The 26,665-nt window shown below is 37.4% G+C and overlaps 1 protein-coding gene across 1 annotated transcript in view; it reads right to left on the reverse strand.

Moving 5' to 3' along the window:
* The window catches only part of LOC149226953 (DUF1365 family protein), a 190,546-nt gene that overhangs the window by 94,340 nt on the left and 69,541 nt on the right, over window positions 1-26,665 (reverse strand). The window lies entirely within an intron of this gene.

Here is a 26,665-nt window from a genome sequence, read left to right on the forward strand (position 1 = left end):
TAGTAGCATTACCTTTTCAGTTTATTGTAGTATAAACACCCTTCCAACAGTGGGAAAAGTCCATTCGAGCTAGTATACAGGATGGAAGTTACTTTGTTGATTCATCTAAAGCTCCTAGTATACAAGATTATGAGGTATTTTTCTATTGATTTAGAGGCTCTACAGAACAAGATAAACCAATTGGTTGAGATCAATGAGACTAGAGGATGTGGCTTTTGATCATCTCTTTCAAAGCCAAGAAAAGGCTAAGGAGAAATTCAACAAAACAACCCGTCAATGCGACTTCCAAAAGGGTGACTTGGCCCTAATATGCAATAAGAAAGGTGAGAAGCCAGGAAACCACCATAAGTTGTATGTATTTGGTTGGGCCCATATCAAATTGAGGAGCTTGCAAGTAATAATTATTTCTACCTTAGCCATTTGGATGGTGAGAAGCTATCATTGCCTGTCAATAAGAGAACACTGATACTATTTTATCTAGGTATTGTCTAATGCTATCAAGGGAATCTCTATATTATAGGAAGCTTTTAGTTCCATGTTTTCTTGTCTTTCTTCATTTCATTGAGTGTTGTTATTTGTTCTGGCTTATTTCCTTTTAAAGCCAAATTTTTTTAGACTATTTCACACATATAGGTATAGAGATTATGAGGTTCTCACATCCTCCCAAGAAAAGCAAGTATCCCACACAAGGAGTCAAATGTTACCTTCGAGGAGGTACCATACATTTTTTCATAGACAACACCACTGTAAGACTGGAAAGGGGTGCAAGATACAAAACCCAGCAAACCATGCATATGATTGCATATATGGTTTCCTAGGCCATTAGATGGTTGGCCATGTCCAGTACCTTTAGTCCTCACTCTCAATCTCTTTTGTCTTGGATATGATTGGTGGCCTTGAGATGAATCTTCTAGGATACATGGTTTATGGATCCACTTGTTTTCTATGTAGAGGTGATCACGCTATGTAAAGGTTGTTATACCCATGATTTTAGGTGCACCTATGTCTTTCCCACATGGTCATGCTTTATAGAGTTTGCATGCACTTCCTTGGTCAAGGTATACTCATTTCTCCATGTGTTAGTCTCAAGGATGTGAGGGAGCGCCCCCCCCCCTCTCTAATTCACCCTTAAAGCATGCTTTGATCGGAAGCACAAAGGGAGCGACACCGGGAGCACACTACCAATTCGCTCCCGTTTAGGACTGAATTTCACGAGCATGCTCCTGAAGAAAAAAAAAAAAATCCACTCCCTAGTTTCCCAGGAGCAATAGAGGTAGTGATCACTCCCATATCGCTCCAGGAGCGATTTTTAAAGGTGGGGAGCAATACGGGAATGATTGCTCCCCGATCACTCCCTCTTAAAATTTTCGCCCCCAGGCCCAAGAAGCATGTTTGCGGCCAAGGAGAGAAGGGTTTTGGGGGGAGGGGCCAAACATAATAAAATGCCTCCTCCCCTCCCCTCATAACATCATTTTCATGTGAGAGAGATTGAGAGGATTTGAGCTTGAGAAGCTTGTGGGAGATTGAAGGGAGATTTGCAAGCTTGGGAAATTGTTGGAGAGCGGCGAGCAAAAAAGGTAGGGTCTAATCCCATTCTTTTTTTTCCATGTAACATGTGTTTTTTATATGTTTAATGAATGTAGAATCTATATGTTCTTCTTCTCTTCTCCTATTCTTTCCCATTCCTCCCCCATTTTATTGCAAGCAATAATCTCAATCTTCAACAAACATGATGGGTATATGGCTTAGCTTTATCTTGTTGGTTCCATTTTTTTCTATGATGATGGTGTTGGGCAGCAGAAGAAGAAGTGGGTAGTGGTGGAGGCTACCTTGGAGAAGAGGAGGAGTACCAAGAGGAAGAGGAGGAGGAGGATAATGAGAGTGAAGATGATGGAAAGAAAAATAGGGTAGACTAAACACCCTTGTGGAAATATGTTACAAGGCTTAGAGGAGAAAGGGAGTGGAACCACTAAATTTGTATGCCCCAATTGCAAATTTACTTACACAGGTTCATATACCCATGCCAGAAAGCATCTATGTAGGAAAATGGCATGGATGGAAATAAATAAATAGCAATCAAAACTTGTCCAAATGTGTCAACACAACAAAGAGCCAAATATATATAAGGGAATAGGAGGAAGCACAATACCAATCAAAAAGATCAAATGGTGAACATGACACCACTAGCACACATAGAGCAACTACAAGAACTCCATCAGCATCCACCCATCCCTTTAAGACGTAGAACAATATTAGAACTCCTTGACCAAGGTTGTAGGGATGACGTGGATGCAAAAAAAATCGATTTCTCCTTGCATGTGGCATACCATTCAATGTTATTCGCTCACCATATTGGCATGAAATGGTTGCCGCCATCAATGATGCCCCTAAAGGATACAATAGCCCTGGGTATGAAAAAGCTCGAACCGTGGGACTTGATCAGGAAAAAACCAAAATAAAATATATTTTGGGTAAATTCACAAATGCTTGGAATGAATATGGGGTATCCATTCTCTCTGATGGTTTGACAAATGTAAAAGGAAAGCCATGGATAAGTGTTCCTGGTGTGTCTGCTACTGATGCAGTGTTTCTTTCATGTCATGACTACTCAGATAAGTTCAAGACTGGCATCAATATTGCAAAACCATTAATTCAACAATTGAAAGTATTGGGCCATACAATGTCATCCAAGTCATTACTGATAATGCTTCTAATTGTGAGGCATTGGGAGCAATCATTGAGGATAGATACCCCAACATATTTGGTTTGGGTGTTTGGTTCACACAATGAACCTTTAATGCATGACATTATTAAGATAAAGGAACCTCAATACAAATGGATTGATTCATTGTACAAGAAAGGCAAGAAAATGATAAGATTTATTACCAATCATAGCAATACCCATGGCCTTTTTCATAGTAACTCAAGGTTGGAGCTATTGAAGATTGCAAAGACTAGATTTGTTAGCTATTACCTCACCTTCAGGCACCTTTTGAAGGTAAGAGAGGGATTGGCTAGCATGGTATAAGTGAATCATGAAAGATATTAAAGGACAGGGCTACAACTGCATCTCACAAGTAGGATTTTCAAGAGGTGGAGGACATCATTCTTGATGGTCAATTTTGGGCAAGTGTGAAGAATGTTTTGCAGTTGACCAAGCCCATTTATAACATGATTAGTTTGCAGATACAGATGTGCCAGTGATTAGGGAGGTCTATGAGCAAATCGATAGCATGCTAAGGCAAATCAAAGATATTATTCAGCCGAAAGATCCCATCTTGTATGATCATATTCACAAACATGTGGTCAAAAGGTGGGATAATCTTAATGTTCCACTCCATGCCTTGGCATATGTCCTTATGCCAAAATACTACTCTCCATCTTGGTTGGCCAAACCTGCACCTGGGAGAGGGGTCAGGAAAAACCCCATACAGATCCAAATGTACAAAATAGGTATATGTTAGCATTAGACAAGTTGGTCCTTGACAGGGAGGAGTGTGCTAGATTACGTGGAGAATTAAGCAAATACTTCAATCAAACTGGAGTGTTTGGTTCTTTGCATGCAATTGATGATAGAGATAGAATGGGTCCTATTGAATGGTGGAACATGTATGGCTCTAGGGGACCTTTGGCAAAATTGGTAGTTAAAGTGCTTTCACAAGTGTTTAATACTTCTTTTGCACAGAGGTGTTGGAGCACTTCTAGCTTCATCCACAACATCAAAAGAAACTGCCTCAATGAAAATCGGGCAGAAAGCTTAGTTTATGTACACTAAAAATTGAGGTTGTTGACACATTATTGTGAGCGGGCTCAATTCGATAGAGCATATATCACTTGGGACAACAACCCGGAGGACAATTTCGAGGATGGAGCCTTACATTTAAAACAATTGAAAGCAGAACTTTTGAACGATGAGGATGAAGCAGCATCAACAGCCATGCCACCTCCATCTGTAGCGTCACATGGAGGTCATGTGCCTTCTGGTTATGGACGTAGCCATCCGACTATGCGAGAGGAGACTCCCATTGCTCATAGACTACGAGAAAATAAATTAGAAATTTCTCGTGGCAAAAGTAAATTTTAGTAGATAGTAGATTTACTTGTCTTTTCTAGTTTCTAGTACTTTTATAAGTATTGACTCTTTCATATTAATTATGGTATTTTCTGTAAATAATATATGACAATTTTAATTTGAAGTTTGAAGTTGGCAATTATAACTCATTGGTAATGAATCATTATGATGCTTCGTGAAATTTGAAACATTTCATTCCTATTTGATATTCTTTGTTATATTTTTACAATGGTTACAAGTACAACTTAATTGATGACAAATGTTATATATTGAATTTTGAAACTTTGAGATTGATTAGAATTGAGATGTTGTAACTTGTGGACTTGTGGTTGATGAAGATTATAACTACTAGATGATTGATGTTATATGGTTTAACCCATATTTTTATGCTTTTTATAACTAATTCATCATTCTACATGCTTTTGTTGACATATATGCATCAAAATATATAAAATATATATTATATAACAATTTCTCCCGACTCGGAAGCTTTTGAAAATTGTCGCTCCCCACTCCCGCTTCCAAGCAACATAGAGCAGTCTCACAGTCCACAACATTTCATGTTTCCTAAGGCACTTCAAGGATCTCAGTGCATAGGGTTCCCACTCCAGAATATAAGGGATCGGAGTGATCAACAAGAGGTGTACTTGACATGCCACATTGAGTTTTTGTCAAAAGGAGATCCTATCAAGCAAAATTCAGCCTCCAAGGTAATGTTGCAGGAACCCCCCCCCCCCCCGCTACTGACCCTATAATCGTGCTTCAAGCAATAGCACTCCTTAGAGACTCCCTAAGCGCTCCTTGGACGCTCCTTAATGCTAATGTTAAATTCCTTTTACTTTAATATTTGACATTACCATTAATTGTTTCAGGATATTTGAAAGTGGTTCCAACCTCATTGGACTTCATATGGACAAAAATGGATTTAATATTCCTCAAAATTCAGCAAACTTAACAATTTTCAAGATTTTAGGATTGATGAGATTCCGGCATTTCATTAGATTCTATCACATATGAGGGTATGTGATTGGCATTTAATCAAGAGCAGCAAGCCCTATATGTATGCTAGTGTTGGTGATGTTGATTGTTAAAATTATTTATCATGGCATTAACAAAAATATACCCTTCACTCAAACCAGAATCATTGATCAGGTATGTTAAGATTTTTCTACCGTATTTAAGGCTTGAATGAGGTAGGTTCATCAAAATTAGGTGGTGTAGATTGATGTTCCTAAAGGGTCAAGGTAGAGACAAAGGCTAGACAAGAGGAAAAGAATGAAGGATGATACTAATGATGAGGATATTGATATTAGCGATGGTGTAACATTGCTTGTCAAGGAGTGGTGGAACATGAATGTCATTGCTACCCCGCAGCTACAACATTTGGCAACATAAGTGCTTTCACAATCGGTGAACACTTCCCTGTAGAGAGGTGTGTTAAGAAATCTAGGGGCAGCTAGATTAGGTGATTTCTCTTATTTTGATAACTGCTTGTGATATTCTTTTACTTGATGTACTTGTTATTGGCTGCTTCTTTCACTTGATTATTATCGTGTTCTTTACCATCAAACAGCTACCAAACTATGAAGATCAAAGAGACAAGAGGACACAAAATATAGGCTACCAGCCAGGGCCAAAACCTCTACTCTTGAAAGGAAAACCCACAAGAATTCTTCTCTTCTTATAGAATCTTCAAATGACGAATTCCAAGACCTAAGATCCAAGACCAAGTCAAACCTCTTCTTAATGAACTTCTCTTCCACAAAGTCAACACTAGTCAAACTTGCCTTCTAGCTGTTGCAACTTTCTCCTTTGACCAAAAATCCTAGACATGCAATTTTGACTGCAATTTGGCCCTTCATGACAGAAATCCTAGCTTGCACAAGTGAGGCAAATATGGTAGAATTGGTCACTTTTCTTCTTCACTAGAGGATCTCCTTTCTAGAACTTTGTTTCCTTCTTCCTTTTGTTCTCCTCTTCGATAGGTGTTTCTTGTCTTCCTTAAGCTTCAAAAAACTTCTTGAATGCCCTTTCAGTGAAGTCAAACAATTTGTATATATATACTTCTTCATGGTGGTCGAATGGTCCTAAGGAGGCCAACTTCATTGCATGAAGGCCGACTTGGTCTTAGAGGGAGTCTTTTGACTCTTTTTGACTTACAAATTTTTTTTTACATGATACAATATGCCCAATAGGGTCTTTACATATGACAATGACTTCTTTGACTTCTAGACTCAATGACAAAATCTAGAAGCCCTCATTGGGTGCTTGACCTACAAATAAAAATGTCCTTGAGCATGAAACCCGTGCTACAAAATAATAATAATATATTTTCTTTTTTTCTTTACATCAAATACATAAAATCATGATTACATTAGATGTTATGAAGACCGAACCTAGTTACACATTTCAACACTCCCTCTTAACTAGGGAAGTATTCATAATCCATACAAGGTACTTGGACATTATTATACTGAAGAATTCTCATAAGAAGAGTCGAATTGGTAAGTCATCTCATCAGTTATTTATTCAGCTTATATCAGTGCATCTCATTATATCAACCGCATTGTCATATAACAAGGCCTTGACTAACAACTCTATCTTTCCACAAGAATACAGCACAATGTTGGGGAGACAATGACTAATAGACACCTTCATCATTGTCTCTCAAGGCACATACCCCATCCAAATGTTCACAAGGTATGTCCTTCTAGGACCATTACCATCTTGGATTGACACATCCTCATGGAATTTCCTCTTCGACTACTCTTGCCTATTGGATGCCCTACCTCATCCTCAAAGAGTATTGAAATAAACCTCAGATTCTTACCCAATCCTCCATTCTTTCTTCATATGAAGACAAGAATGGTGTGTCTATCTCTCCCTCTCAACTAGGGAGGATCTACTCATTCTTATAAAAGGAATATATCCAAGCTCCCTCTTAACAAGGGACTTGTTCCCACAACAGCTCTCTTTGGTGGAGATCACAGTACTATCAGCTACTTGTAGGGCTCCTCCATTTGGCATCATGTCATGAACTTCAACTTCTTCATCATGGAGCCTTCTTCTTCGTAGGGCATCAACCATCTTCTTCATCACTTTCCTTCATTGAAACATAGTGTTGGACCAATAGTCATGTCATCCTTCTCTTCATCGGAAAGTGATATTCTAGTCCACATCTGGCTATCCTACCTTTTCCAAGTCATGTTTCTTTCAGAATCATGAGTACTAGTTGTAGGTTACTTCTACAACTCTCTTCCAGTAGCCCTATTTCAACCCAACCAAATGTTTTCAAAAATCAAAATGAACATTAAATCAAAGTTACCTCTTTATGATGGCCTTTCATCATGACATCGGCTTCCTACAACATCAACATCCTTTCATGTATCGTATGAATCCATCTCCAAGACATACATCACCAAGGTTCTCCTTCTCCAGCATACATATAAAGGTCTTCATACCTTTTCCATGGAGATGTCCTAATTCTTCTAGTTATTGGATGTTGACTATCTATCTTACCTTGCGTGACAATAGATGCATCTTTCATGAACTCTTCCTTCACCTTTCTTTACTTATTGCTTCCTCAGGATCTTTCATAGTTTCTTTATCATAGGAACCATAGTTGCCAACCACCTCATATTCTCCATGAGGTCATATTATGTTGATTTCATCTTGTCAATGTGTAGAAGAGTTCAAGGCACATTGTCTACATGCCTTTATGCATCATTCTAATGGAAGAGTTTCTTCTTCTTTCATCATGCTCATGAAATAGATCATTTTAACCATTCTATCTACAACCATATGATGACATGACTTTATCTCCCTATTACCAAATATATACATACCTCTTCCTTCATGTGGTCATCTAGACTTCCTTTAAGCAACTTCCTTTCCTTGCTTGAAGATGAAAGTACTTCAACTTGACATGTTGCACTTCTTTGTCACCATACCTTTATCCTTCTTAATCTGTGGATGCCACACAAGATGGAATGTAGACTATTAGAGAGACACTTGCTTCTTCTAAGTAGAGGTGAACCTTCTAATAAAGATTCCAATGGAGGACTTTGATGATCCTCATTCTGCAAATGCTTCTTCCTAATAATGATGATGTATGATGATCTCTTTATCTTCTATCTTGCTAAATGACTTTCTCCAACCATATAGACCGCTACTTCTGTTGTTCTTATATACTTCCAATGAAGATGCCATGAGCTACTTCCTCTCTATGATGATAGTTTCAACTATATGAACTTCTACTTCAACTAACCTTACATGCCTCTATGATGAAGTCATCTCTATCTCAGCTACGATGCATCCTATCATACTTTTGATCATTTTCATCATGGCTACTATCTTCTATAAACTAAGTGAAGGAGGCTATTTCAATCGTAATAAAGTTCTTTCACTCCCTCCTTTGATTTCTTCTTTTCAGGTTCTTCTACTTCTTTGGTGATATGGGCTTCATTTCTCTCCTTTATCATCTTGTTGTCCTTCTTGAGTTTAAGACAATTCCTTTTGAAATGCCCATATTCATTACATGCATAGCATTTGATCTTTGACATATCAATTCTCTTTTGAAACTTATTTTGAGGCTCAAACTTCCCAAATTTTCCTTTCTTCCTTGTCAATGTTGCATATGCTTGAGTTGGTTCAATATATCCAACATTGTTCTTTGCTTTTAATCTAGATTTTTCAATTTTTCGTAATGACCACAGATCGTTGAATGGAGTGGTTTCCTTCTTTCCATAGATGCTTGATACAAAATTCCGCCATTCCTTAGGTAGTGCATTGAGCACAATGGTGGTCATGTCTCGATAAAACATTACTTCTCCAAGTTCTTGTAGTTGGTCTTTAATTTCAGATACTTTCATGAAGTATGAAGCTATCCCTTCTTCCCTTGATACCTTCATCTTGTATAGTTCAGTTCTTAAAGATATGATTTCACCTACAGTGCTTACAGAAAACAACTCCACCAATTTGTCATAGATCTCTTTCGATGTCTTCAACTTTGCTACATAAGGGATGAGAGAATCCTTAATTGACTCTATGAGGATCCTTTGTGCCCTTATTTCTCCTTTCATGTATTTTGAAAGTGCTTGAGATTGCTCTTGAGATGGTTTGGTGATTGAGCCCTTAACATATTCAATAACTTCATTCTCCATGAGAATTAAATCAATTCTCTTCTTCCATGCAAGGTAGTTCGAGGTCCCAACCAATTTATTGTTCTCCTTGTAGAATGAAGTCATTTGATTTGTATATTGAGACATAAAAATATAAAATACTTACTTGTCAAGTGAAGATGCTCCTTTGAAGATGATATCTTCAACTTGATGCCTTCTTGATGATGTTGACAATTGAAGATGCCTTCTTGAAGATGATTAGTTTCTTGATGATGTATTCCTTCTCCAAAGATGACAATACTTCATTTTCTAGATGATAAGAGATGTCTTTCTTCAAGTATGCTTGAGATGATATTCTTTCTTCAATGAGAGGGAGATTACCTTGATTTCTTTGATGATGATGGCAATGCTTCTTCTTGCTTCCTTTGGATGTAGAAATGTAGAATGTGGAGACTTCAAGATGCTTTAAATGTGTTAAGTCCTTCTTGAATGGAGGTAGGGTCTTTGAGGTCTTCTTCTTCTTCCAAGAGTTGTGATGATGTGATCCATGTTAGAAAATCGGAAAGGCAAAAAGATTTTCTTATGTTGATAATTACTTGTGATATCTTTGTGTTCTTATTAACTTTCTTATGTTCTTCTTTTATCTTTGTTTCATCAAGCAATCATCAAAACAAAACACGAAGATCAATGACACCAAATGTAGGCACTCAGCCAGGGCTAAAACCCCTATATAGGGGAAAACCTAGTCAAACTCTTCCACTAGCAAATTCAAGTTGAGATAGACCAAGACCCTAGACCAAAAGACCTTCCTCCTCAACCAATTCAGCCTTCCAATATGATTCAACAACCTACAATAGTCTCTTCTTGTCCAGCAACTACGGCCTAGCAACAACCAAGAATTTCGGCCTAGTTTCAAAATTGTAGTTTCTGCCCCTCCAGCAGCTTTGCACGTGTGAGAGAAAGAGAGAAAATTTCGACTTCTTGTGCCTAGCAAAGTTCTCCTTCTTCACTAGCCCTTTCCTCGTTCCTTGAATTTCGCACTTTTTCTTGTCCCAAAAATTGCTGATCAAACTCGCTGAGTGAGTGTACCCAATGAGATCGAGTTGCTACCTTTATATAGGATATTTTGCCCCTCAGTTAGGCCAACTTGGTGGAGGAGGCCTAGAAGACCTAATTTACATCAAAATTAAAAAACAATCTGGATTGAAAATTCCCAAGAAGGGTCTATTACAATATGACATCGACAAGGACACTTGACATAAACCCTAGAAGCCTACAATGGAGGCTTTGACCTATAAACCATTGACCCAAGCATGAAACCTATTGTACCCTCCTCATCCCCCCTTTTTATTTCTTCATATAGAAGAGGAGTTTGTTCTTGTATGCAAAGAGGAATTGAAAACTCCAGAAAAGCAAAACGGGGTTAAAAAGGAAAGCAAGGCCGAGGCATATCTAACGAGAAATTTGAAAAAAATTAGGAGGACTATTGCAAAGAATAGCAGAGTTTGAAGTCATTTTCCAGGTAGAAGATGAGCTCAAAGACCACATTGGACCCACTCAGCCAGAAAGTGCTCTGGAAGAGATTTGAGGCCGACTTGGTGGAGGAGGCCTAGAAGACCTAATTTACATCAAAATAGATTTTTTTCTTGATTGACAATGCCCAAGAAGGGTCTATTATATTATGACATGGACAAGGACACTTGGCATAAACCCTAGAAGCCTACAATGGAGGCTTTGACCTATAAACCATTGACCCAAGCATGAAACCCATGCTTTAATAAGTTAATTTCTTTAATAATAAAATTCCTTTTTCTTTCTTATTATATCATGACTCAATACAATTATGAAGACCGATACTAGTTACATTCTTCAACACTCCCTCTTAACTAGGGAGGTATTCATAATTACATACATATAAAGGTACATGGAAGATCTCAAAATGATATGAACAATGAAGAGTCCTAGCATATGCAGTGTTATAGATTGGATACCTAACCAGGGTACTCTAATCGGGTGGGACTAAGGTGAACTTAAGTTTTAGCCACTCTAGGTACCATCAGGATTTTAAGCTCTATCACCAACCCAAGGATCTAGGTGCATATCCAAGGTTGAAGCTCCATGACCAACGCTACCCTCCCTACTTCGAGATATAGACATCAACACATAGGCCAGCCAGATGTCCTCCCAAGCATCTTGCCATAAGATGCTTCATCTCTCATAATAAACTAAATCAGATATATCCACCAATCCAAGCATGCTTCAAATGTTCAACCTTTTATGTAGAGATCCTGCATAATCACAACCCCAATCAGTAATAAACCTTCAAACATATATAAAAGTAAACACAAACCTTCGGGGTCCTTAATCATTTTGATGCTACTTATATCATCATCAAGTCATTCAAATACAACTTGTCGGAAGCTTTCTTTCTTTAGTAGCACCAAATACAACCACATTACTTCTCAAGTCTTTTGTTTAAAACTTCATGAATCACAAACATTCATTTGTAGTACTTTCATTCACTCTTTCTTCAAGGTATTTACTATAACCGTCATAACATGCTCTCCCTCTTAACTAGGGAGGTATACCCTTTCTTTTATCCAAGCTCCCTCTCAACTTGGGGAGATCAATAACTTCATAACATCGAAGAAACTTCATTCTTTCAAGGCTTCACTTCTTTCTTATGGCATCAAGGTCATCTTGATCATCCTCATTCTTATAGCTTCCTTCAACATGTTCATCAATATCGTCTTCAACTATGAACATCTTATGTACCTGCAAAACTTTAATAACAAATACAACCAAATAAAAATGAAGTCAACTATATCAAAATACTCTAACTTTAGACATCAAATACCTAAACCTAGTTAAACTCATAATTCATATCTCTTTTCATACTAGACTTCAACTTCTTGCTAGGGTTTTGTCATAAACCCTAGACTCCATCTTCAAAACACAAAGCCTTAGATATCAGCAATTTAATCAAATAACAATTCAATCATAGTACTATACATCTAAGTTTTCAACAATATGCTTTTAGAATTACTCTACTAGGGTTTGTTGCGAACCCTAGATTTTATCACCAAAGCTAAATCATATCAATAATCGAAAAATAATATCATCATGCCCTAAAATATCAATCTCTACTAGGGTTTTGTTACCAACCCTAGATTTTCACAAACTAAAACATGAGTATCAACAATTAAGTTAGCATACTTGCATATACATATCTAGGATGCACTAGCATTTCACATCAATATCTACTAGGTACACCCAAGATCAATACAACAAACAATTCAGGGTAAGGTTTTGATCTAGGGTTTCATTTAGACATTAACAGCAAACCCGAAAGGACTAGGGTTTTATCATAACATTATCAAGATTCAAAAACCTTAAACTTCAAAGAATAGGATTTCATCATATGTTCTAGACTTTATCAACAAACCCTAAGAAGATTAGGGTTTCATAATCAACATTGACATACCCTTAGCATCAAGAGGCTAGGTTTTTACAGTGAACCCTAAAGGCTAGGGTTTCACAAGAATGATCAAATGATAGTATAATGAGGGTAGATTCAATCTAATGATTAATCACCCTAACAAGAATCTTTAAGATTCAAAACCCTAGACATAACGATGTCAGTAATGTAAATTTCAAAAGAGAATGAACATACCTTTTCTATGAAGAGAACCTTGTAACAAAGCTTATAGTTTAAGGCGTACCTTGAATTGTTCTTTAACAAACCTTGTAGGACATCAATTCTTGAAGGGTTTCCGAACTTCTTCCATGCTTCAAGTCTATCCTTTGAAGTCTCCTCCATAACCTTTGTATTTTCTGAAATCTTTCCTACCAAGGAAAATATAAAGAAAAGGTTATTAGCACACAATACAAGCAAATCTCGAAATGAGGAGGAAACCAGACATAAAAGAGGAAACAAAGAACAAAATACTTATCTTTTGGTAAAATGGTGGAGACTCCCTCTTAATTCAATCTTTCTGAGGGACACCTACAACTTATCAAAATAATTCAAAAATGTTCTAACAAGACATGTTAGACCTACAAATTCTAGAAATCAAAACATAAAGGAAAACAATACAAAACTTAGAATAGAAGACTAAGAAGGATATGTAAGAGAGGACTTAGTAGTATAAGTCTTTGAGGACTTAGTAGTATAAGTCTTTGACTTTCGATTCTTCAGTCTTGTTCTTCTTAGGTGGAGCTTCATCAGTAATATTTGCTTGTTCCCTATCTCTCTTCTTATTCCTTGGATTCTCAGGACATTGATTTTTGTAATGACCCATCTTATGACAGTTGTAACATTCAATCTTGGATAGGTCAACTTTCTTCTTTGGTCCTTTGAACTTCTTGAAGGTTCCCTTCTTCTTGTGATGAGCAGAATATGAATTAGAGGTGTTATTTTCTTCATCCTCCTCCTTATTGTTTACTAATGATATTCGGGCTTCTTCTTAACAGCATGCATTCCACATTTGTTCGAAAGTTGGAGTGTCCTTCCAACTGCTAATACCTGATACAAAAGCACTCCAAGATTTTGGTAGACCTAGAAGAGCGGCGATTATGAGTTCTTTTTCTGGTACAACCTCATCTATTGCTTAAAGTTCATCTCTTATTCTAGATATCCTTACAAAATATGATGACACAATATCGTCTCTTGTCATCCTTATTGTCCTTAGTTCATCCTTGAGGCTAGCTATCTGACCAATGTTCTTGATGGTGAATAACTTGAAAATAGCTTCATACATTTCTTGAGTAGAGTCTATGTTGGATATGTATGGAATTAGGTTGTCCTTTACTCCATCTACTATTAGATTTATGGCCAGGATTTCAGTTTCTCTGAACTTCTCCTTCTTTTCATCTGTAGGATTCTTGACTTTTCCTTGAACAAGGTCCAAAATCTATCCTCTTTTTCCATGCCTCGTAGTTGGAGGCTCCTAGTTTGTTTTCTCCCTTCATTGTAGTTGACATAGTTACTATAGATAGTAGGCTTCTCTTATAATCATTTTCCTTAATGACCTTCCTTAGACCCCCTTTTCTTTAATATATCTTCAAGTTGCCTTTTTCCTTCCTTCTTCACCTTAGCTTTGATACCATGTTAGAAAAAAGTAAAGGCAAAAAGATTTTCTTATGTTGATAATTACTTGTGATATCTTTGTGTTCTTATTAACTTTCTTGCATTCTTCTTTTATCTTTGTTTCATCAAGCAATCATCAAAACAAAACACGAAGATCAATGAAACTAGATGTAGGCACTCAGCCAAGGCTAAAACCCCTTTATAGGGGAAAACCGAGTCAAACTCTTCCACTAGCAAATTCAAGTTGAGATAGACCAATAGACCCTCCTCCTCCACCAAGTCAGCCTTCCAATATGATTCAGCAACCTTCAATGGTCTCTTCTTGTCCAAGAGCTACAACCCAACAACAACCCAAAATTTCGGCCCCAACAACTCCAAAATTTCGACCCGACTTTAGAACTGCAGTTTTGGCCCCTCCAACATCTTCACACATGTGAGAGAAAGAAAATTTCGACTTCTTGTGCTTGAAAAAGTTCTCCTTCTTCTTCGCTAGCCCTTTCCTCCTTGTTCCTTGAAATTCGCACTTTTTCTTGTCCCAAAAATTGCAGATCAAACTTGTTGAGTGAGTGTACCAAATGAGGTTGAGTTGTTGCCTTTATATAGGAGATTTTGCCCCTCAAATAGGCCGACTTGTCTAGTTTGAGGTTGACTTGGTGGAGGAGGCCTAGAAGACCTAGTTTACATCAAAATAAATTTGTTTCTTGATTGGCAATGCCAAAGAAGGGGCTATTACATTAATGCTTTAATAAGTCAATTTCTTTAATAAAAAAAAAAAAAAAAAAATCTTTCTTATTACATCATGACTCAAATACAGTTATGAAGACCAATACTAGTTACATTCTTCAACAATCGTTGTAATGTGATGGATAGTACTCCTTCATGCCTTTTGTTTCTCCTTGATGATGTCCTTATGCTCGGCCCTTATGACAAAAACCCTAGCTTGCACAAGTGAGGAAAATATGGTAGAATCGGTCTCTTTTCTTCTTCGTTGGAGGATCTCCTTTCTCCTTTGCAACTCAGATTTCAAACTGATTCCTTTGAGTCCCAGACTTCAGCTCCTAATGACGATTGCAATTTATGTTCTTGTTGCAACAGGTTCGATGCCCTAATTTTGCACATGTGAAGGAAGATGGCCCAAAAACAGTCTTCTAGAACTTCGTTTCCTTCTTCCTTTCGTTCCCCTTCTCTTTGCTAGGTATTTCTTGTCTTCCTTGAGCTTCAACGAACTTCTTGAATGTCCTTTCAATGAGGTCGAACAACTTGTATATATATGCTTCTTCATGGTGATCAAATGGTCCTAATGAGGCCAACTTCACTACTTGAAGGCCGACTTGGTCTTCGAGGGAGCCTTTTGACTCTTTTTGACTTACAAAAATTTATTTTACATGGTACAATATGCCCAATAGGATCTTTACATATGACAATAACTTCTTTGACTTCTAGACTCAATGACAAAACCTAGAAGCACTCAATGGGTGCTTGACCTACAAATAAAAATGACCGTGAGCATGAAACCCAGGCTACAAAATAATAATAATATATTTTCTTTTTCTCTTTACATCAAATACATAAAATCATGATTACATTAGACATTATGAAGACCGAACCTAGTTACACATTTCAACAAGGTGTTTAACAACTAGCTCAGTTATTTTGGACCTTTCAGTCTTCATATTTTAGTATGTAGATGGCCTATTTTATAAACATAACTATTTGGTCATGTTATTGTTGATAGTTGATAGATAATATATTTGATTCCATGGCCCCGAGGGTTAGCTCAATTGGTCGAGTCCCCATTGTTAAAGCACCTTCGCTATTGAGAGGTCATGGTTCAATTCTCTCGACACTCTCGGGGTCAGGGTCTGTGGTTGAGTCGACAGGAAGTGATCCCTTCAGGTAGATCTTCCTGGTACAAATATTTAGTGGACGTAACGGTCACCGATCTCCTAGGTAAATTTGTGTTTGTTTGTAATTGATAAAATCTATATTCTAGATGGTTGATGCTCAAATGATTAATCATTAATGTAATATGGATGCCATTTCTATCTTCATTGATGTACAAATATGCATGTATTCATCTATTCTACAACTAATTTGGCATCGAAGATGTTTTTTAAATATAAATGCAATTTATATATATGTGTGTGTGTGTGTGTGGTTTTTGGAAAATGATGATATCACTCTGAAAAACACTTATGCGTTGTTCAACCTTGCTCCAAGGTGGTCGATTTCTCTTCTATACTGGACTTGGGTGAAAGGTGGTGGATTTGGACATTGCATGTGACGTTGAAACCCATGCAAATGAGGAAATCAAGGAGATATATGTTGGCTTGACCATATAGCAACAACTTGAGCACAAATTCAAGCAAACATTCCATCCTTTAAGCACCTTAGTTCATCCAAGGTGAACTTATCCTCTCAAGAAAGTCGTTGACTCCTTCATGGTGAACATTGGACTCCTCCTAGCCATTAGCACAGTTTCCACGACATTCATGGATCGTTAAAGTGAACATTGACAACTTTGGACCATGGGAGGAAGTTTGATTCAACAACCAAGTCAACTAGCAGTTATCACTTTCTCAAGGGAACGTTGAAGTCGACTTAATTTTGTTCCGTGAGAGACAAAACATTGGCTGCACCATGATGACTATCATAGAACTTGAATACAATGATAACTAGACACAATGTAATAAGAGCTAGAATAGAGAGAGAAGAATAATGAAGAGAGAAAAAGTATGGATGCTTTCTCTTGCTCAAGACAAATTTAAATTGGAAGGTTGGTCTCTCTCTCTCTCTCTCTCTCTCTCTCTCTCTCTCTATATATATATATATATATATATATATTGTTATGAAACCAACTCACAAAAAGATAGAAAAGATAGATCAACGCCTTAGAAATAAGCCTCTTCGAGCAGGCAACCTCTTTTACATTACACAAATGAACAATTCTTAGATGATTCAAATGACAAAACCTCATTTCTATATATAAGAGTCTAAGGGGTCACAATATAACCAAAGCTGACCTAACAATAATAATATAAAGGCACAAAAATAACAATAGTGAGATTGTATGGGGCACAATAATAACCATATGGGGACAATAGGGGCACCACAATAACAATAAGGGATACAACGACAATAGTAATGGGGGAATCACTAGTATTATAGGGACCTAACATGCCCCTATGTTTCAAAAAAGTGTTGTACTCAACGCTTGAGTAGTTCTGGATGCTTCTTTATAAAATTCTCATCCTCCCATGTGGAATCTTCAATGGGTAAGTTCTTCCACTTGATGAGATACTCTGAAATTGATCGATTTCATAGCTGTCGAGTTCTTGTTTCTTTGACTGCTTCAAGTTCCAGTATGGTTTTTCCTTCCTCATCAAGTTCTGGCAATATTGTTTGAACTGGAAGCTTGTCACCTACAACCTTCTTTAAGCATGAAACACGAAAAACTGGGTGCACTCGGGAAGCTGCAGGACCATAGTACCTATCTTTTGCAACACCTTGTACGGACCATAACACTTTGGTGATAATTTATTATCCTTCTTAGCTTAAGGGACATTTGTTTATATGGTTGTAGCCATAGGAATACCCAATCACCTACATCAAAACTTCTTTCGCTACGATGTTGATCTACTTGTTGTTTCACTCTATTCTGCGCCAATGTGAGGTTATCCTTTAAGAGTTGGAGAACTTGTTGCTGATCCTCGATGTGATCTTCCACTTCTTGAACCTTAGAATTTTCTCTTAAATATTATGTGATGGATAGTGGATGATATCCATAAAGTGCCATAAATGGGGTCATTTTTGTTGCAGTATAGAAGGAAGTGTTATACCACCATTCAACCAGAGGCAACCATTTGACCCATTGTGTATGTTTATCAGATGCAAAGCAACGAAGATATCCTTCCAAACATTTGTTTACTATCTCAGTTTGCCCATCAGATTGAGAATGATAAGATGAGCTATGAGCTAACTGAGTACCAAGACGAAAATAATTATGTCCAAAAATTTCCAGTGAAAATAGGATCTTTGTCACTTACAATAATCTTTGGGTTTCCATATAGCTTTTGAATTGTTTCCATAAATGCAATAGAAACTGTACTCGCTTTAAATGGATGAGGTAATGCACAAAAGTGTGCATACTTGGTAAGTCTGTCAACTACCACCATGATAACACTCTTTCCTTCGGACTTGGGTAAACCTGTGATAAAATCCATTGAAACCTCCTCCCAATGTTGGCTTGGAATGGATAAAGGTTGTAATAGTCATGGGGTCTTAATTGTTTCAACTTTATTTTGTTGGAAAATCAAACATTCCACCACAAACTTTTGAATATGCGATTTAAGGCCATCCCAAAAAAAAATCCTTCTTAACGTTGTGGTAGGTTTTTAGAAATCTTGAGTGCCCTCCTAAGGGAAAGGTGTGCAATTCCCTAAAAATCTTTTGTTTGAGTTGGGAATTCTTACATAGGTATAACCAATCCTTGTACCATAACGAATCATTTTTCCATCTAAATGTATCAGATGTATTGGATCTTGTTGTATATTTTGAATGAGTATCCACACTTCCTCGTCATTCTTCATTCATCTCTTGCTTCGTTCATCCATTCTGGTTGGATAATAGAAATGGCGCAAAGAAATGCTTCCACATCCTCATCTTTTCTTGAGAGTGCATCTACCACAACATTTTGCTTCCCTTTTTTGTAGATGATTTCAAAGTCATAACCCAACATCTTTGTGACCCATTTTTGCTGCTCTTCTGAGGATAATCTTTGTTTTAAAAAGTATTTAAAACTATCATGATCTGTTTTTACCTTGAAGTGTCTTCCCATTAGGTAGGGTCGCCATTTCTTAAGTGCATATAGTATTGCCAACATTTCCTTCTCATAAATAGCTTTGTGTAAATACTTTCCTTTGATTGGACGACTTTCGAAAGCAATGGGTCTTTCTTCTTGCATTAAAACAACACCAATTCAATTTCTTGAGGCATCACATTCCACAATAAAGGTTTTTGTGAAGTCCGGTGTAGCTAAGACTGGTGCTTGGCACATTGCCTCTTTAAGATGTTCAAAGGCCTTCGTTGCTTCTGGAGTCCATGAAAATGCATCCTTCTTCAATAATGTTGTTAAAGATGCTGCTATTCTCCCATAATTCTTAACAAACTTGCGATAATACCCTGTCAACCCGAAAAATCCTTGTAGATGATTTATGGATGTGGGGGTTTTCCATTCTTTAATGGTTTTAATTTTGCTAGGGTCTACCTTAACACCTTCATGAGATACAATATGACCCAGATATTCCACCTGTTGTACTCCAAAGAAACATTTGGAGATTTTTGCATATAATTGTTTCTCCTCCAATAGTTTGAGCACCATGTCAACATGTTGGACATGATCCTTCCAAAACTTGCTGTAGATTAGTATATCATCAAAAAATACTAACACAAAATTTCTAGGGAAGGGTTTGAAAATGGAATTCATCAAACCTTGAAATGTAGAAGGTGCAATAGTAAGGCGAAAAGGCATGACCAAAAATTCATAATGACCCTCATAAGTTCTAAATGTTGTTTTTGGAATGTCTTTAGTCTTCATTCTAATTTGATGATATCCTGAACGAAGATCCAACTTGGTGAAGTAAATTGATCCATGCAATTCATCCAATAATTCATCAATAACAGGAATGGGAAATTTATCTTTAATAGTGAGCTTGTTGAGCTCCCTATAATCTAGACACATGCGCCATGATCCATCCTTCTTGTGAACCAATACTACTGGAGCAGAGAAAGAACTTTGACTAGGTTGAATTATACCAGCCTCTAGCATTTCTGCAACCATACGTTCAATTTCACTCTTTTGGACATAGGGATATCTGTAAGACCTGATGTTTGGAGGAACACTTCCTGAAATAAAATTAATAGCATGATCATGATCACGAATAGGTGGGAGGCGTTTGGGAGTCTCAAATACCTTGAAATGATTGTCTAAGACTTTTTGGAGATTTAGAGAAATGGATGATTTCGATGTGGGAACCTCTAGTGAACATAATTATGCAATTATGCCTCGTTGTTTTTCTTTAGAAGCTTTGTCATTCCGTTGAGCTAATTAGCTTTCCCGATTTCCCTGTGATACCCCTTAATTCAACTTCCTTTGCTTCTGAAGAGAATTTCATGAAAAGTTCTTGAAAATTACAAGCTATTGTACCAAGGATTGTAGCCATTGGACTCCTAGTACAACATCAGCACCACCCATTGGAATGGAAAGCATTGGGCTATTCAATACATATTCTCCCATGGATAGCTTGATATTATGGCACTTTCCTGAGCAATCTATGGTTCCTCCACTTGCAACCATCAATTGACACTTTGGTGCTGGATATAGGAAGCAATTCAATTCCTTGGCTATCTTACAATGAATAAAATTATGGGTACTTCCCAAATCAATCAACACCATTACCTTTTTCTTCTTGATATGCCCTTCTATCTTGATAGTTTGAGGAGTGGTAATTCCAGCCAATGCATTACAAGATATGGTCGGATTTATTTCTTTTTTTTCTAGGGTTTGTTCCTGGTGTATATCCTCTTCTTTTGACGTTTCTTGTTCCTTCTCTTCCTCCTCTTCACAATCTAAGTAAAATAATTTCTTTTTGGCACACTTATGGCCTTTAGTGTATTTGCTATCACAACTATAACAAAGCCCTTTTGCTCTTTTTTCTTCCAATTGTTGTGGTGTTAACCTTGTAAGTTGTGGATGGTTAGGGGTAGCAACACTTCCATCTTTATGATTGTGAGTGGTAGGCTTCCTTGTTGCCATAATTTTGTTTTCCATTTTTCTTGCCAACCTGAATGCTTTCTCCAATGAATCTGGTTCCCAAAGGTGAACCTCATGTTGGATGTTATCTTTTAAAGTCCCTATGAACACATCAATCATATGCTCCTCTAGAATATCTTTTACCCTTATATTCAATTTTTGGAAGTTCTCAATGTGCTCCATCATTGAACCCTTTTGTTTGAGATTTATCAATTGGCTAAAAAAAGTGTTGCTTTTTGTATCCTCATAATGTGCTATCATTTCACCCATAAAAATAGCCCAAGTGACAATTTGTTTACGAGAGCAAAGCCATCGATACCATACAAACTGATTTGGTTCCAAATATAAAGTTGCAATGTGTACCTTTTATGTGTTTTGCACATTATGGAGATCGAAAAATTGCTCCATCTGTAGTATCCATGTTCCAGGATCCTTGCCATCAAACTTCCTCATATCGATCTTTGGAACATGGTGGTTCTTCGACCCAACGTTAGAATCTATGAAATCATGATTAACATTTATTTTGTTCTCATCATGAGTTTCCTTTACTACCCTTTCGCTATTAGTAAGCATTTCTTGTAGAAATTTTGTCAAATCTATTTTCAAATCTTCCATGCCTTTCTTTAAATCATCCATCTTAGCTTCCATGCCGTCCATCTTAGCTTCCACGTCATTCATCTTAGTTTCTACGTCTTTCTTTAAACCATCCATCTTAGTTTCCATGCCATACATCTTAGCTTCTACGTCTTTCTTTAAACAATCCATCTTAGCTCCTGTTACTTTTTGTGTGAGTGAAATTTGTTGCACTTGGTCTCGTAATTTTGATATATTATGTTGCATTTCTTCCTCTTCTTCATGAGTCATGCTAGAGCTTTCAAGTTGCTTATTAGGTGTTTCCATTTTCTTTCTTCAGGGCATCAATTATCGATAATAATGCTTCACTATGCCCTTTGAATTCCTTCAAACTAACTTTTCAAACCAAGCTTATGCAAAAATTTAAAAAATTACACACCTTTTTTCACTTTGTAGGAGCTTGATATTAAATCTGATGTATCTCTATAATTTTGGATCTCCAAGGTCTGAAATTTCTTTCTGTGGTAACCCTCTGAGTAATCTTTCTAACCCAGCAAGTCTGATCAAGATTGGATTATCCATTGAAGAGTTATGCCAAATCTCCCACAATGACTTGAGTATAGACTGGTTCAGTAGAGCGAACTTGTACAACATTCCGCGGGTCACTGTTTCAACCTTAGGTTCTGAAAATGATACCCAAAAAACTATAGTTTGTCCTTTTTCTGTAACTTCTTACGAAAATTCAATCTGATGCTCAGAGCGAAAGTTATGATGATTTTCCCAAGGTCACCTGTTTGGAATGTAATTTAGGGGTCTGCAAAAACCCTAACTTCCTCGGATTATATCTCCGAAAATATAGCAAGACAAGATCTGAAATTCGGGCCCAAGGTTCAAACCGATTCCTTCTCAAATGAGTTTTTTTTAGCTTCTGAAACTTTGTAGCGAAAAAGTTATAGCGAAAATGCCACGATGACTTGTTTGGAGCAGTGAAACCCTAGAATCCAAAGCTCTGATACCAAATGTTATGAAACCAGCTCACAAAAAGATATAAAAGATAGATCAACACCTTAGAAATAAGCCTCTTCGAGGGGGGAACCTCCTTTACATTACACAAATGAACAATTCTTAGATGATTCAAATGAAAAAACCTCCTTTCTATATATAAGAGTCCAAGGGATCACAATATAACCAAAGCCGACCTAACAATAATAATATAAAGGCACAAAAATAACAATAGTGGGATTCTATGGGGCACAATAATAACAATATGGGGACAATAGGGGCACCACAATAACAAAAAGGGATGCAACGACAATAGTAATGGGGGAATCACTAGTATTATAGGGACCTAACATATATACCTTCAATTTGTGCCCAACAGAAGGATAGTTTGAATTCTCTATTATTGGCCATTCCTACACATGGTTGAACCAACTGAGTTCTGATTCGAGAAGACAATATAGTTAAGTGACATTTCCTTGAGTTGAATTGAAGTAACTTTGAGTTGTCATAAGAAAAAAATAACTATGGGATCAATTTAGCCAAATTGAGTTGAGAGGCTTTGCCTCAATTAATTCAATTTGGCATATTTTTCATGATAAAAATATCCCAAGTCAATTTTAGCAATTCGACTTGGATTATTTTCCTCAAGTGATTTGACTTGTCATATTTTTCTCCCTTAAACCATTTTTAGAAATTTCAACATAGAATAATTTTCTCTCTTATCTTTCTTTAGAATCTAGATAACTCGACTTAACCAAATTTGAGGGGTAAAATTAATTTTATTTTTTATGGAGGGAAAAATAGTGAAAAGCGTGAGAGAAAAAAGGAGACAATTTAGGGGGATGAATGAGAGGAAAGATGGGAGGGAGAGCAGAATAGAAAATAGGAAATAGGGGGGAGGGAAGATAGGAGAGGAATTAAGAAAGGAAAAGGCATAAAAAGGGAGCAAAATAAAAATGATTGATTGCCATGTCAACTTATCCTCTAACACCTTACTAATGACTCATCCAAATTCTTGCCACCTGTCCACTCACAATTGCTATCACCTGTCAAACCCTCATACTGCCACCCCATACTGCTAAAGATATACATGCCAAAAATAGAAATCCCCCTAAAAAATAGGAAAAGGTATCAAATGCCTAGAATAGATAGGGGGCCCTGCCATACATAGCATGCCTAAAAATAGGCACTGCTAAAAATAGAAATCTCATTACATGCCCACAATATTATACTAACTAGTTTCAGAATCTAATGGGGAGAACCCGGATATGCTGTCAGCGTTGCCATGCCAAGACTGCTAAAAATAGGAAGTCCTTAAAATCAAATGAAATCACCACCAGCAAATTCAGAACTCAATGGGGAGTCCAAATGTGTGATCAAACTTGACATGTGATTGTTACCCACCAAAATGGGTAACCCCATAGGGGGGAATTTTTCTCCTTTATTTGACAACCAACCAAATAACCAACAACCCTGGCTAGCCACCATTAGAAAATGATATTCCATGTACTTCCACCATTTTCATTAGCCATGTGCCTCTCACCATCCAACATTGACACTTGGATGAAGGTGGGTTGTTATTTAAAAGGTACTTTGATCATTTTGCAATCGAATGCTTATACTTGTTTGTTTTGGACATTTAGTATGGATAATAAGGTGATTTGGAAGATTGGCAGACCTTGAATGTAATTTTGTTCTCTCACCTTACCAGGGGGTTTAATCTTTAACCCTAGTCTAGTGGGACCTCCCTTAAGGCCCTTTAGGTTATAGGAGGGGCACTACTTGGAAAGCCATGATTCAGATAGTGTGTTTCTACTTTCATTTTCCCTATACCATACTTAACACTTTCCATGACACATTACAAGCCCCATATATCACCTCCATTCTTCGGGTTCAACTTGTCACTGGCTCCTTGAGATTTGGCACCCATATGTTCACATACCTTGAGTAGGGCCTGAAAACTTTGCCCTGGGAGGTTGATGCAACTAAAAAGAAAAGAAAAAGCATATCATGGCCACAATGAAACAAAAAAAAGAAAATCAAAATTCAAAAGATGGTCGGGACATAAAGATAAACACATGGGCAAAATCCTAGCATGAGCTCGACCTCCCTGATGAACGATGAATAGACTCATCTTAAGGGGTAATAAAACTGCTACATCATAAAGAGCAATCTCTAACCCTTGAGCTATAAGCAGCAATACAAGGAATAATCAAGAAACAGTAAAAAGCGCACAAGAGGGGTGGAAAAATTAGGCCAAGTTGGTATCTCATGCATCCACGAATGCTCCCACCTGACATCCATACACTCAAGATGTGGACACCCCCATTAGCTGGTCCCTTTAACCACCTGACCATGAATTCTTCTCCCCTTCATTACCACATTATCATACACTAACACATATCAATTGTGGAGTGGACCAAGGAAATGTCACTTTCTCTTAAGGGTTGGAATCGCCTAATAGGGTTGACCATTAGCCACCCCTTCCAAGGGAGAAAAAACCTTTATGAGGACTTGGTCCTAATTTTAGAAAGTGATTTTTGTTTGAAGTATTAACATGCCCTTAACATTCAAGTTTGGTTCACTTAGATGCATAATTGGTCTTAGGCTCCAATGGATGGTTTCTCTCGCTAGAATCCATGTTGTTTTTAGTCAGGTGGTTCACTGTAACCCAGGCCTTGAGGGCACCCACTCCATAGGTTCCCAAGCCTTTCAGAGAGGTACATGGCCTAAGAAGATGCAACATTGAGAGATTGAAGCTTCCTAACAACATGAGCATATGACACATATGCCAGAGTACATCCAGGGCCCACAACATTGGTAAAATTTGACCTTGCTTTGAGGATTCTTCATGATGACATCACTAGACCTAGTATGCCCCCATGCTGGCCTTGACACAACCTACTCGGCAAGAGCTGATTTAAAGCTTAGATGAGATGGTGTCCCATTGAGAGAATAGGAAGGGTTTGATGCACCAGAGTAAGCCTTAACACTGGAGAGAAGGAGGCCTTATTTGACAGTTGGAGACCCATGGAGACCACTTGATGGCACCCCAGTTGTAGTTGGGACCCTAGAGGAGATATTGAAATGGATTTGAGGGCCATCCCTCAAATTTTGCATCATCTAGGAATCTACATATTTTTTCACCTCAGCACACCTTAGCATGGCATCTTGAGCCCTAATTGGGCATGATGTTAGCATTTTGAGAGGCTATGGCTCACATGTGTGGGCTAAATTGGTTTATCTTGTCATTAGCTAATGACTTGGCTTCTAACCCAAGGTCATTTAATATCAAACTTGGTTTTAGGGGCTTCATTAGGCTAAAATAGGTGAGATAAACCTCATATAAATAGAGATCACTCACATTTCATTTTCATCATCACTTGGGATCACTTTGGGTCCTTTTAGAGATTTCTGCCTAGCTGAAATTCACCTTGTATCTTGTGGAGATGTGATCTATTGAGGATTTTTGTTTATGGAGCTATTCTTTGGTATTGGAGATGTCATTTTGGAGCAATAATGGATTGACTCGTGTATTCTATCTTGTAAGTTTTCCTTGTATTTGATGTATCTTTACATTTAGGGTTATTTTAAGGGAATGGTTAATTGTATAGGGTTTCTATGTGCTCATTATTGTTGAAAATTATTCTATGGAATCATAGCAATAGTATTATATGAATTACCCACTATAGAATTTGTATGACAATCCCATGAGTGAATCTTTCAACTAGCTCTCCTCGTTGATTTTGCTCCCACGCAAAAATGATAGCTAAGGTTTGAAACCTAGGGTTTCATATTCCCTTACTCCTTGTTAGGGTCTAGTACTTTTCTCCTAAGTTAGAAATCCCATAGACTCCATCACAAAAGGTCAAGGCATTGGCCTTGGTCACAGTGTTGATCCCACCAAAACTCACTTTAAACTTCACTTTTCTACCCCAAACCTGAATTTTGGCCTCTTAAGGAAAGCCGCTAGTTAGGGTTATGGTATCAAATTCAAC

The sequence above is a fragment of the Pinus tabuliformis genome, chromosome J, assembly GCF_031772625.1.
Source record: "Pinus tabuliformis cultivar Carrire ecotype Pingquan chromosome J, CPIR1, whole genome shotgun sequence".
Classification (NCBI taxonomy): domain Eukaryota; kingdom Viridiplantae; phylum Streptophyta; class Pinopsida; order Pinales; family Pinaceae; genus Pinus; species Pinus tabuliformis.